This window comes from Phascolarctos cinereus, unplaced genomic scaffold, assembly GCF_003287225.1.
Source record: "Phascolarctos cinereus isolate Bilbo 61053 unplaced genomic scaffold, phaCin_HiC Scaffold_5;HRSCAF=322, whole genome shotgun sequence".
NCBI lineage: Eukaryota > Metazoa > Chordata > Mammalia > Diprotodontia > Phascolarctidae > Phascolarctos > Phascolarctos cinereus.
In genome coordinates, this window is record NW_027555958.1 from 15871205 (window position 1) to 15885737 (window position 14533).

The following is a 14533-nucleotide window of genomic DNA, read 5'->3' on the forward strand; positions in this document are numbered from 1 at the left end:
TTTCATGAAGTAAGTAAAAAGTATTTACTACAAGAACAAACTACCGAAAATTAAGTGATTAAATAAAATAAAAAAGCTATGATAATAATGCTAGTTAAAATAGTCATAACAACAGCATTTAGGGCAATTTCAGGTTTGTAAAACTTCAAACTATTATTTCAGCTGGTCCCCCTCATGGCAGTCCTGTGAGGTGGATGCTGTTGTTAACTTCATTTTACAGACAACGAAACTGAAGCAAAGAGAGATTAAATGGGCCTAGAGTCAGAAACAACTGAGTTCAAATCTGGCCTCCCACACTTCCTAGCTGTGGGACCCTGGCAAGTCACTTCATCCTGTTTGCCTCAGTTTCCTCATCTGCAAAATGAGCAGGAGAAGGAAATGGCAAACCGCTCCACTGTTTTTGCCAAGAAAACCCTAAATGGGGTCACAAAGAGTTGGGCACGAACAAAATGACAGAATAACAAGACTCACCTAGGGTCACACAGCTCACAAATATTTAAGGCAAGACTCAACCAGGTCTTCCTGATTCCAAAGCCAGCACTCTATTATTACCCCCAGCTACCTCTATTAAGGGAGATTAAGTTCACCGTCCTCTGAAGCAGCTAATTCTGATAGCTTCTCACGGCACAGAGAGCGCCTTGGGTTCTCCCACACTGGAAAGGCTTCCAAGATGGTCCCAATGCCAGGGGGCATCTGAAGCCCAGCCAATGCAAGCAAAAAGAGCAGGAAGCATTGGAACTCGGTGGCTGGGATCCACGAAACAGACAAAACCTCCAGATGACCCTTGGGCTATGCGATGCAGATAGAGCTGCCTCCTTCCCCTTCCCCAGAGTCGGCTACCTCATGAGCTAGCATCTCACCACTACCACCACCTCTACCCTCCAACCACCTCTTTCTGGAAAGACTCACAATGACAAATTTAAATATCTAGAGAAAGCATGATATAAAGACAGATATAGATACAGACATATAGATAAAGAGAGATATAGATATGCTATCTATATATCTCTATATTGATATATATTTTGATATAGATATGATGATATAGATATAGAGCTATCTATAACTATAATTACATGTCTATATCAATCAATCTATCTATCAATATTGATATTGATATATAAGGGCACTAGGCCCTGGACCTACAGTAAGATGATTCAGACCCTGACTAGTTGCAGAGGGCCGATCTTAAGAGTCTGATATGGGTTTAAGATCCAGGACAGAGTTTGACCTTTGCCAAAAGGCTTTTACCCAAAAGGGCTCAATAATTAAGAGGTACAGGCTCTCCAATCTCTCCCTGTTAGGAGGTTCCTCAGACATTCCTTCTCACTCTTTGAACCTCAGATTTACATATTTACTCCTCTATACAGGAGCCAGGAAAGAGCCTTGGAATTTACAATTCTATCTAGGAACTCAGATAAGGAGGAAATGTATGTTATCACATCCTCAGCAGATGTTTCGGGAGTGTCTCACAGGGAGGGCTCTTTGAAGTTAGGATGGATTTTCTCTATATATCCTGTACCCTCAGAAAAATAAACAGAGTCAGTTTTCTGCTCCGCCTGGTCCCACTTCATGTCTTATTTCACGCCTTTCCATTCGGTGTACTATCTGGTGGCGGGCAACAAATGGCGCCCAAACAGGGACAAAGAGTCTGAGAAATTGGACGCTCCAGAGGAAAGAAAAAAATCCTCGCCGGGCTACTGTGCCAGAAAACAAGGTCCTGAAGTGGCTGGACGCTGTGGTACTAAGGTAAAGGGAACGAAGGGGAAAAAAAATCACCAGGCTTACGTGGGAGATTATAAATTACAAGAAACTGATTAGAAAGTTTAGAAACTGGCTCGGTACTTAGAGCATAAGAAATAGTGTCGCTTTGGAAAGGCCCACATACATACTGTCGGTCTCAAGAGGAGCCCTTAAGATTCAAAAGTATGGGTCAGGTACAAAGTGGAAAAACAGATAGAGATTATTACCTAAGTTTACTAAAGAAAACAGTGAAAGAAAGAGGTTTAGTTATTCCAAACAGTCAGCTACAGGAATTTTTAGAAAGTGTAGAAAAATGCTGCCCATGGTTTCCACAAGAAGGAACAACTGATTTAGAGAAATGGGAGATTGTAGGCAAGCAACTACTAGTAGCTGAGAAAGTGATTCGGGTAGATAAGAGGGCAGGAACAGAAGAGGAAGAAGAAACACACAAGGCCTTTGAGGAACAGTTGAGCATAGCTGAAGATTCTGTTAAACAACAGAGAGATGTGCATTCCCCTGAGTAACAGAAAGGTGTACATCTACCTTCAGTTAAACAACTGCCTGGGAGAAAATGTAAATGCAAGGGCTTGTTAGAAAAGGAGATACAAAGGGCAGAAAGCAGAGAGGAAGAAGTGCCCATGGACTTAAAATTAGTTAGGCAAATAAGTTTAAGCATGTAGGAGAGAGGGGTATGTATAGTAAGCTTAAGGAAGGTATAATTTATTTGCACAGTGTGATTAGAGGTTTTGAAAGTAAAAAGGTTTTGAAACTTTTTGAGAATTGTTAGGAAAAAATTCTCTTTCTTTTTTGCATTCTAAAGCCCTGGCCAAAGCTTTGGGTGTAAGATTGAAAGATTATGTTGAAAAATATTCTCTTCCTTTCTCTCGAATTCCAATCCTGGCCAGGTTGGGGTGGGGGAGAAAGAAGGAGAAGATAAGGAGGAGTTTTCCTCTCCAATTCAAAAAGAAAAGTTTTTAAGTATTGGAACACAATCTAAAGATAATTTAGTTCATTCACATTAGCAATATGCTTGTTTCAAATTTTAAAAATCTAGTCTCATTACAAATTGGTAAACTTTTGTATTGTTCTGTGTTATGTCAAACAATTTTCAATAATTAAGATGTTATTAAAATGTGAATTAAAAAAGACTGAAAGACAGTGGGAAAGCTGTGTAAAAACCAGCTAAATTATTTTATCAAGTCTGGTTAATCTTGCTTTGTAATGTTTTATAACTGTCAATTAGAAAGTCAGGTATTTCCATCTTTACCTGTAATTAAAGAACAGCTGATAGTTAAAACAATTTGACTATCACTTATGAAAATTACCAGATTGTTAATTAAGTTATTTGAAGTTACTGTTTTAATGTTAAAATCTAGAATTTTTAATTACTTATGAGTGAAAAGGAGGGGCACAAGGCAATTCCTCTACTTTGTAAATTTGCCAGGGCTCCTGGAATTATTGTTGTGGGCAAGGTCATCTGCCTGAAAAAAAAAGAGAGAGAGAGAGAGAGAGAGTGAGAGAGAGAGAGAGAGAGAGAGAGAGAGAAAACTTGTTAGGATCATGCAGTTCCTAAACAATTAATTTAGCTTGCTGAGAAGCTGCAACTATATGAAATGATTTCTAATAATTGGCTTTTTTACCAGAAAAAGTTTAAATTTGAGAAAGAAAGATGTTAAGTGAAATCTCTTATGTATGTGACTCATGGTAAATCTTTGTTACTTATTACAACTCCACAGGAGTAAAATTAACTATGTCTGGCTTTAAGCCATGATTAGTGAAACTTACTGCTTAAGGTAAAAGACTCTTAGGACTATAACTAATTTTGTTTTGAGTTTAATTTGGGTATAGTCATCTCTATTAAATTAGTATTTGAAGTTTTCCTATTAAGGAATGCTTTCCACCATGTGCAAAAATTTTGTTCATAACACTATTAAACCTGTTGGGCAAAAATATTCCCAGACAAAAATAATTTATTATATGGATGATAAACTTAGCGAACTTTCCTTATTAATGTGTGAGCTTTAACAAGCTCTTCAGTCTCAAAGATTTATAATTACTCCTGATAAGGCACAAAAGAAACCACCCTTTGCTTATTTTAGACATATTGTTTCACAGTCTACAATTAGACCCCCAAAATATTACAAAATAGGCAAGATTCTTTAAAAACTCTTAAAGATATTAATTAACTTTAGCCTGCCTAGTAGATCACCACTAATCAATTATTTTAAGATGAATTTAAACTAAGTAGAATAATAGATAGCTGAAACTCAATTAATTCCCTTTAATTTGTGGGGGCAAGATAGTTTACATCTAAGGGAAGCTGTTCGTTAGTTTGGGTGAAACAGTGGCTTTTGACAAAAAGGAAGCTTTTTACAGTAAAGCAATTAGTTGAGCAAGACTTTTAAAAGGACATACAGAATTCTTTACAAATCCTTGGAATTCACCTGTTTTTGTTATTAAAATGAAGTCAGCGAAATAGAGGATGCTTTGTGACCTCTCAGCTATTTAATGAAGTCTCCCTTCACCCATTATGAATTCTGTTTCCTAGCCTTTGATAGTTATTGATTTAAAAGACTGCTTTTTTACTATTCCACTGTAAGAAGCTGACAAATGTTGTTTTGCTTTATACCCAGTGTTAATGCAGAACACCCTGCAACCAGGTTTCAATAGAAAGTCCTTCCTCAAGGCATGAAAAACAGCCCTACAATGTGTCAAAATTTTGTTAATAAAGCTATACAACCAAATAAAAAAAATTTTTCAATGCAAAAATAATACACTATATAGTGACATACTTTGTAGTTGTTCCACTGAAAACTCACACATTTATTTCCTCAGCCTCACTTAGCTTTACAAGAATATGGGCTTATTATAGCCCAAGAAAAAGTAAGAAAAATCTCCATTTTCCTACCTAGGTCATATAGTTACCAAAATAACAGTGAAGCATTTAATGAATTTTCAGAAACTTTTAGAGGATACTAATTAGTTTTGACCATCATTCCAAATTACTACAGAACAACTGGCTAATTTCTTTTTTACATTTAGAGGAGATCCTAATCTAAATTCCCCTAGGACATTAACTCCTGAAGCAAAAAAGGAGCTTTATTTAGTCAAACAGAAAAATTCCTGAAGCTCAACTCACCCATATTTTTTTAAATGAAGAGGTACCAGGTGCTATTCTTAGTACTCCAGGTCCCCTACAATTTTTCACTTACAGGAAATTTACTTTCTGTTATTAATTAACCTTATAATAAAAGGCAAATAGACACTCTTGTTTCCTCTTAAAGAAATGGCAAATTGCTATTACTATTTTTTCTGGTCATATTGATTTTGATAATTACTTACCATTTCTTAAGATATTAACCTTTTTTTACTAATTATTCATAGGTATTTCAAAAAGATTGTTAGATTTAACCCCATTCCTTCAGCACCCATGACATTCATCGATGGGTTAAGTACAGGTATAGCAAGATATTATGAGCCTATTAATGTTGTTTCTGATAACAAGTAATCTGTTTATGTCTCTCAAAATATAGAGACTGCAACGTTAAAATGTATTACTGATACACAATTATATACTGAAAGCAATGCCATTATTGATTCTTAACTACAATGCTGCCACTTAACTTTTATTAAGCTTTTATTGAGCCTTTTATTAACTATATTCTGCCAATACAACAACCTTAACTGTAGAGAAGAAAACATTTTGTGACTATTTTTGAATAAACTCCTACAGTATTAGAAACATAGTATAAAGAATAATGATTATTTTTTAATTAACAGCCTGTTTCAAATGTATCAAGAGGCTTTTCTCCCAAACATATCTGACAATTGGATGTGACCTATATGCACCTATGTGCCTTCTTTTGAAAAGCTTTCTTATATTCATGTTATAATGGATACTTTTTCTTCTTTCATTTTTGCCACTTTACAAACAAGTGGTACAATTAAATATGTGATCAATCATATTTTACAAGCCTTCACAGTTATGAGTGTACTTAAACAAATCAAAACAGATAATGCTCCTGAGGAGCTTCCATTAGCAAAACATTTTCTTCCTTTTATGCTTTTTATAACATTTCTCTGATCAGAAACATTCTATATAATTAAAAACAAAGATGTTTAAATTATTCTTTAAAAAAAAAAGAGGGGGGAATCTGGGCTACTACCCCTCATTGATAATTGGTTATTACTTTTTGACAACTGGCTATTAATTTTTATAATTGGCTATTAATTTTCTAAATATTAACAAAGATGAGTACAATCCAGCCTAAAAACATCCAGAGGCCCGGATCCATTACTAACAAGGGGACAAGGGTGTGCTTACATATTTTTTCAGAAAACTTTGATAAACCTGTCCGGATACCAGAAAAAGATGTCACAGCATGTGTAACAACTCACAGCTTGAATACAGAGTATAAGAATTCAGGGAAAGCGCAGAAGGAGCCAATCTACAGTGACAAGTTGCCTTTCCACACGGGGTCCAGTGAAAGCTCCCTCTCATTGAGTGATAAAAGACTCCTGAACTTGTATTTTTAGCAATAGTAGCTTTACTTTCTGCTCAAGTGTGTAATGTACAGACTGCTCAGCACTGGACTTCTTTTTCCTTTTCCACCCTGGATGCAGCCTCTCATGTATATGGACAAATTGGGACTATACGTACACTAACAACACCTGTATATTCGGAAGACAAGAAGATCCCTATCTCCAGGATAAAGTCAAGATCGCAATTACCCTCAGATCTCTAGCATCCAGGACACCTATATGTTTTTCAAAATTTAGCAACAATATTGAATCCTGTTTTTTCCTTGTTACATCAGTTTTTAATACCAGTTTGTCTCATGGATATGTAACTTTTATTCAATCTAATACTACTTTTGAATAGTATGTTACTTGTGTCAATTGTACTCTCAAACAATGTATTGATAATAATGACTATTCTGGTAGAACAATCATCGTTTGCTATTTTCCCTACCAACGTTTTACATGAATAGTTTCAGAATTCTGGTGAACATGTTCTTCAAATTATTACTTCCTCCTTAAGTCAATCAAACAATTTATTTGTCTCCTTATTATTGGTTTAATCATTGTTGCTTCTTTTATTGTATCTACTGCTGTTTCATCTATTATGCTACAATCTGAAATCTAAACTGCATAATTTGTATATGACTTAGCAAAAAATATGTTTAGTACTTAATGCACAAGAAGCTATTGATACATTGTATAAAGTCAATTTATTAGAACAATCAGTATTGTATTTAGCAGATAAGTTAGAACCCTTGAAAACAAGGTTGCTATTGTAATGTGATTACAGATATTCACATATTTACATTATCCTGCTACCCTATGATGCTTTAGATCCTAATACAAGACAAGTGCCTGCCTATTGGGGGCCTGGCACAATTCTAAATACCACCCAGGAGATTGCAGACAGTCATTCCCTGGGGGCCAACCCAAAAAATCTGGCTGTAGAGATCTTAGAGAAATTAAGTGCGATCAATATATTTAAGAATTTACCTGCCTTGTTACTTCATGCATTTTCTTGGGCAGTGTTATTATCCCCTGTATTGTTACCTTAATTAAATCAAGGATCACAGTGTTTACCGCCTCAAGCTGCTTGCTAATTCGTAAAGGGAGGAGCTTGTAGAGGGCCGATCTTAAGAGTCTGATATGGGTTTAAGATCCAGGACAGAGTTTGACCTTTGCCCAAAAAAAGGCTTTTACCCAAAAGGGCTCAATAATTAAGAGGTACAGGCTCTCCAATCTCTCCCTGTTAGGAGGTTCCTCAGACATTCCTTCTCACTCTTTGAACCTCAGATTTACATATTCACTCCTCTATACAGGAGCCAGGAAAGAGCCTTGGAATTTACAACTCTATCTAGGAACTCTGATAAGGAGGAAATGTATGTTATCACATCCTCCAGCAGATGTTTTCGGGAGTGCCTCACGGGGAAGGCTCTTTGAAGGTAGGATGGATTTTCTCTATATATCCTGTACCCTCAGAAAAACAAACGGAGTCAGTTTTCTGCTCCGCCTGGTCCCACTTCATGTCTTATTTCACGCCTTTCCGTTTGGTGTACTATCTGGTGGCGGGCAACAACTAGTGACCCTAGGCTAGTCACTTAGTTTCCTATTGTGGTATAGGGACTCTGGAGTCAGGGCTTCAAATCCAACCTCTGACACTTCTCACATCTGTAATTTTGTACTAGTCACTTCCTATCCCTGGGTCTCACTTTCCCTGGGATGTAAAGAGACAAAGAGAGACAACACAGGGCAGGATATGCCAAATCACAAAGTGATGACATAGACAGTTAAGTGCTGCAGGAATTCCAAAAGGCCCAAGCTCACTTGGGATGGGGAAGCTGGGGACAGGGGTCTCCCCTTTCTAGCATCCTTCCGTCTCCCTCACTGGAATGGTGTTCCCATCCCCAATACCACACCACAACACAGAGGTCTTGGGCATATACCCCACCACACACACACACACCTGCTCAAATGTTTCTATCTTAGATCACCATCCGTGTATCCTGCATGTACTGATTTATTACACATTCTCTCTCCCATGCGAGCTCCTTGAAGAGAGGGATGGTGGGTACCTTTCTCTGCATTCTCCCTACTAAACTCCCTGTCGATTAACTGACAGATCAAACCTTTTAGCAGGCAAGTTGTATGGAAGAGTGTTGTCTGAATGTGTATTGGACTAGGTGGGTGAGTCTGAAATAAGGAAGAAATGACAAAGGGGGCTAAGAATCGAAGAGTTTCTGGGCCATCTACAAACCACAATTTAACTCCTGGTAGCGACACTGGGCAACTTTTGTCCACTGACCAACGAGTCACTATCCTGGAGAAATTGGCCAGCATTAACTTTACTCTTCTTGATACAAATGAAACCATAAAAGGACCAGCAACACAGACAAAACAGATGGGCAAGGCGACTGCACTGCCATCATCATGGGCCCCAAGGGCCTGTCAAAGGCAACTTAATCATCTCATCACTGAGTCAGACAAACAGAGCTGGCCTCTAATCGCCCTTCCAGCTCCTACAATTTGTCCGTGGATCTTCAACTGGTGAGAACAGGAGGCAAAGTCAAATGGCAATGAGGAGGAATCCAGGCATCGCTAATCTGATCTGCTGGAACACTGCTGCCGCCCCAAAGCAGGAAATGGACAAAAGTGAATTTGATGATTTGCCAGGGAGGTTTCGTTGAAGTAAAACAGTCCATGGCAGGGACCCAGACAGAAAGAGCCTGGTAATCACAGAGCCAGCAACATTTAGATTTCCTTAACAAACACGCCATCGTCAGTCAAGAAGGTCATTGCTGAACACAAGCTAGCGGGGAAAACGTGCCGAGGAGACTGCGAGCTGATCTGCCTCACGTGACAATGACACACAGGGGAGCAGCCATCAAACACCACGCAAGGCGAAGCCTCTCTACAGATTCCAATCATACAAGACTCCAGCAGAGACAAGACAATGGAGTCAGCTTGACTCAACCAATCCCGAGCATTAGCATTGTGGGGATCAGAACGGCCCGATCGGCAAGAAAAATCACTGAAGCAGAGCTCCAGGCCAACGGCACTCTGGTCAAAGGTCCCCAGTCCCCTCTGATGAACCACAATCTGAGATGTCCTCTTCTTCCAGGACCTCATTTTGATAGGGTTTAACACCCAAACACGCAAAAGGGGCATGCTGAAATAAAGAATCTCATGGGTTGACAGACCTTGCTCTTGAGGGCCAAAAACGTCTGATCAGCAGGAGGGTCACAGGCTGGGTGAATCATGGGGCAGCTCCACAGACACCCGCTCACACTGGGCACAAAGACAAGTCGGATGCCTTTCCAAAGCATCGGGGCATCCCTCCCACGCTGGGTCCGGACGTGGAATTTGAGCAAAACAGGATGGAGACATCTTTGTCAGCATTCTTGGAGTTCCGCAAATGAGCCTCATAACGTGGTAAACCAGTAGTGAACATTATGTTAAAGTTCGAGACCCATGATAAGAACCTATCTATCTCTATATGATTTATGTAAAATATCCAACTGATTAACACTGAGTGGAATAGAGTAGGGGTCCAAATGGAGTATATCTCACAATATTAAGCAAAGCAGCGGGGACGTAAAGGCTCACCGTGTCACGGAGGATGCCCTACACCCACAGGCACATGTATACACCCACCCACCCACCCACAGGCACAGGTATACACACACACACACACACACAGAGTAGAGGGATTCCTTAATAACGAGAGGCTCTGGTGTGGTGGGCCCACAAGACCCAAGGCACTCTCCCTGACCCAAAGGGACAGGTCAACAGCAGTCCAATCAACTCCCCCACAAGCATTTATTAAGCACTTATAATGTTTCAGGTACCGGGGATGCAAAGATAGAAGTGAATGACTTCCTGCTCGCAAGAAGCTTACATTTTAAGGAGACGGTGCAACATTTACCCAGAGAAGTACATGAAGGATTTATACAAGATAAACATGTAGTGATGGGACAGGGCAGGGGGGAGAAAACTCACATAAGAAAGACCAAGTGAATGAAGAACACAGACTCCCCAGGTCGCGCCATGTCACTGGACGGCCAGCTCGTTGAGTTTACCCGCCTCCATCTAGACTGTAAGCATCGCAGACAGACGATGAGATAAGCGGGAGATGAGAACGCTGGATTCCACTTGGGAAATGATCACAGCCATCACATTAGCATCTTCCCGAGGATGCTGCACAGCCCCATTGGACTGAGAGGTCCTTGAGAGCAGGGCTGTCTTTTGCCTCCTTGTGTAACCCCAGTATTTAGCAGAGCATGCGCTGAGTTGTTTCAGCTGTGTCTGACTCCTCATGACCCCATTTGGGGCTTTCTTGGCAGTGATACTGGAGGGGTTGGCCATTTCCTTCTTCAGCTTGTTTGACAGACAAGGAAACTGAGGCAAACCGGGTGAAGCGACTTGCCCAGGGTCACCCAGTTGGCGAGTGTCTGAGGCCAGGGCTGTCCTCCTGATTCCAAGCCCAGTGCCCTATTCACTTCTCCACCTAGCCGCCCGCAGACACGGTAAGCACCTCATAAACTGTTCACTGACTGACTGACTGACTGACAGGACATCTAAACGTGGGACCATAGGATCCAGAGCCGGAAGTGACCTCAGAGTCCATCTAACCCACACCAGGAAGCTGGGCCGTGAAGATGAAGCAACTTGCCCACCGTCAGTCACGCGGATGGCAGCATCAGCGGTGTGTGCTGCTTCTTCGTGATACCCCCACTCCTGCACCTGCCAAGGTGGGACGGGTCAAAAGTCTGGCCAACAGAAGAAGGATCCCAGACCACAAGAATATGGCTAACATGGCGGCCACCTCACTATTCAGTCACCAAAGCTCGTTGCACACAAGCCCCCGTCCTTGACCACTGGTTGGCCCCACCCCACTCCCTTGCTTTTCTACACCTGAGGCCCAACTGCTTGGTGGCTCACTAGCCCTCTCAGGGAGATTTCTGTTTTAGTCACTCCAATCCACTTCCTGAGGTAAGACGTGTGTGTGATGAGATGACCAAATAGTGTGTGCCAAACAAAGGCCTTGATAAAAACCTGCTATTGCCGATGGCACTGTAGACATGGGTCCTCACACCCAGCCTCCCACCTGGTACATGCATCCCCTCTGAGCATTCCTGGAATTTGTCGCTCAACCTCCGTTGGAACCCATCCAAAGACAGAGAGCTCACTACCTCACAAGGTAGCTGGGTCCACTCTAGCACAAATCACATCGTTGTTAAGTCCTCCCTGTCACTTCTAGTCATTGGTCCTGCTTCTTCTTCGAGGCCAAATAAATGGACGTCTCTTTCACTGAAGAACTCTCCAAATACTTAAATCTATTAAATAAGGCAAAAAAAGTAATTATTATTTTTTGCCATTTTCACACTTTTAATTTTTTTTCACATTTTTATTTAAAGTTTTGAGTTCTTTGGATGTAGATAGCATTTTCCGTCACAAGGCCTTTGGAGATGTCTTAGATCCTCGTATTGCTGAGAAGGGTTCAGTTTATCGATATTAGTCGTCACACAACGTGGCTGTTATTATGTACAGTGTTCTCTTGGTTCTGCTCACTTCACTCAGCATCAGACCATACAGGTCCTTCCAGGTTTTTCTGAAGTCAGCCTGTTCACCATTTCTTATAGCACAATAGTATTCCGTTACATTCACATACCATGACTTGCTCAGCCATTCCCCAATTGATGGTCATCCTCTCAATTTCCAATTCTTTGCCACCACAAAAAGAGCCGCTATGAATATTTTTGTACATGTGGGTCCTTTTCCCATTTGTATGATCTCTTTGGGATACAGCCCTAGAAGTGCTATTGCTGGATCAAAGGCCACGCACATTTTTATAGCCCTTTGGGCATAGTTCCAAATTGTTTCTAAAATGGCTGGATCATTTCCCAACCCCACCAACGGTGCATTAGTGTTCCAATTTCCCCACATCTTCTCCAACATTTATCATTTTCCTTTTCTGTCACATTAGCCAATCTGATAGGTGTGAGGTGGTGCCTCAGAGTTGTTTTAATTTTCATTTCTCTATTCAATAGTAATTTAGAACACGTTTTCATATGGCTATAGATACCTCTGATTTCCTCGTCTAAAAACTGCCTGTATATATCCTCCGACCATTTATCAGTTGGGGAATGACCGGTATTTTTTATAAATTTGACTCAGTTCTCTATATACTTGAGAAACGAGGCCTTTACCAAAGATACTTGTTGCAATTTCCCCCCTAGTTTTCTTCTTTCCTTGTAATTTTGGTTGCATTGGTCTTGTTTGTGCAAAACCTTTTAAATTTTACATAATCAAAATTATTTATTTTACATTCTGTGATGCTCTCTATATCTTCTTTGGTCTTAAAGTATTCCCTTATCCATAAATCTGAAAGGTAAACTATTCCATGCTCTCTATAATTTGCTTGCACTACCACCTTTTATGTATACATCACAGACCCATTTTGACCTTATTTTAGTATACAGTATAAGATGTTGGTCTACACCTAGTTTCTGCCATGCTGTTTTCCAGTTTTCCCAGCAGTTTTTGTCAAACAATGAGTTTTTGTTTCAAAAGTTTGGATCTTTGAGTTCATCATATACTGGATTACTATGATCATTTGCTACAATGTAATTTGTACCTAATATAGTCTACTGATCCACCACTCCATTTCTTAGCCAGGATGAGACTGTTTTGATAATGACTGCTTTGTAAGACAGCTTGAGACCTGATATGACTAGCCTGCCTTCTTTTATACTTTTTTCATTGATTCCCTTGACATCCTTGAGCTTTTGGTTTTCCAGAGGAATTCTGTTACTATGTTTTCTCGCTTTATAAAACAATTTTTAATAGTTTGATCGATATGGCACCAAATAAATAGATTAACTTAGGTAGAATTGTCATTTTTACTGTATTGGCTCAGCCTGCCCATGAGCAATTAATATTTTCCTAATTGTTTAGATCTGACTCTATTTCTGTGAAAAGCGTTTTATTGTTGTGTTCGTATGGTTCCCGGGTTTGTCTTGGCAGGTAGACCTCCAAGTATTTTATATTGTCTACAATTCCTTTAAATGGAATTTTTCTTTCTATCTCTCGCTGCTGGATGTTGTTGGTGATATATAGAAATGCTGGTAATTTATGTGGGTTTGTTTTGTGTCCTGCAACTTTGCTAAAGTTGTTGGTTATTTCAAGTAGTTTCTTAGTTGATTCTCTAGGATTTTCTAAGTATACCATCATATCATCTGCAAAGAATGATAGCTTTGTTTCCTCATTGCCTATTCTAATTTCTTTAATTTCTTTTTCTTCTTTTATTGCTACAGCGAACATTTCTAGCACAATATGAAATAACAGAGATGATAATGGGCATCCCTTGCTTCACCCTGATAATAGTGGGAAGGCTTCTAGCTTATCCCCATTACAAATAATGCTTGCTGCTGGTTTTCAACAATACATGACTTATCATTTTAAGGTAAGCTCCATTTATTCCTTTGCTCTCTAGTGTTTTTAATAGGAATAGGTGCTGTCTTTTTTTCAAAGGCCTTTTCTGCATCTACTGAGACAATCGTACGACTTCTGCCAGCTTTGTTATTGACATGGTCACTTATACTGATGGTTTAATTTGAACCAGCCCTGCATTCCTGCTGTAAATCCCACCTGGCCACAGTGTGTGATCCTTGTGATGTATTGCTATAATCTTTTAGCTAGTATTTTATTTAAAATTTTTGCACCAATATTCACTAGGAAAATTGGTCTACAATTTTCTTTCTTTGTTTTGCCTCTTCCTGACTTCGCTATCCAGCACTATGGTTCTGTCATAAACAGAATTTGGTAGGACTCCATCTTCACCTACTTTCCCAAATAGTTAATACAGTAGTAAGATTAATCATCCTTCAAATGTTTGGTAGAATTCACTTGTGAATCCATTTGGTCCCGGGGGATTTTTTCTTAGGAAGTTCATTGATGGCTTATTCAATTTCTTTTTCGAAGACCGGGTCCAGCATTTTATTTCTTCTGTTAATTTGGATAATTTATATTTTTGTAGATACTCATCCATTTCATTTAGATGGTCAAATTTATTGGCATATAATTAGGCAAAATAGTTCCTACCAATTATACTGAGTTCCTCTTCATTGGTGGTGAATTCACCCCTTTCATTTTTGATACTAGTAATCTGGCTTTTTTATTTCTTTTTTTTTAAATCAAATTAACAAACTGTTTACTTATTTTATTAGGGTTTTTTTTTTATAAAACCAGATTCTAGTTTTATTTATTATTC

The 14533-nt window shown here is 39.4% G+C and overlaps 1 protein-coding gene and 1 long non-coding RNA gene across 9 annotated transcripts in view; one reads left to right on the forward strand and one right to left on the reverse strand.

Moving 5' to 3' along the window:
- Window positions 1-14533, reverse strand: part of ST6GAL1 (ST6 beta-galactoside alpha-2,6-sialyltransferase 1) — a 122219-nt gene that overhangs the window by 36146 nt on the left and 71540 nt on the right. The window lies entirely within an intron of this gene.
- LOC110221207 (uncharacterized) lies at window positions 1601-13666 on the forward strand. The gene is made up of 3 exons (XR_002328052.2): window positions 1601-1749; window positions 7584-7706; window positions 13578-13666. It is a non-coding gene; the product is annotated as an uncharacterized LOC110221207 (long non-coding RNA).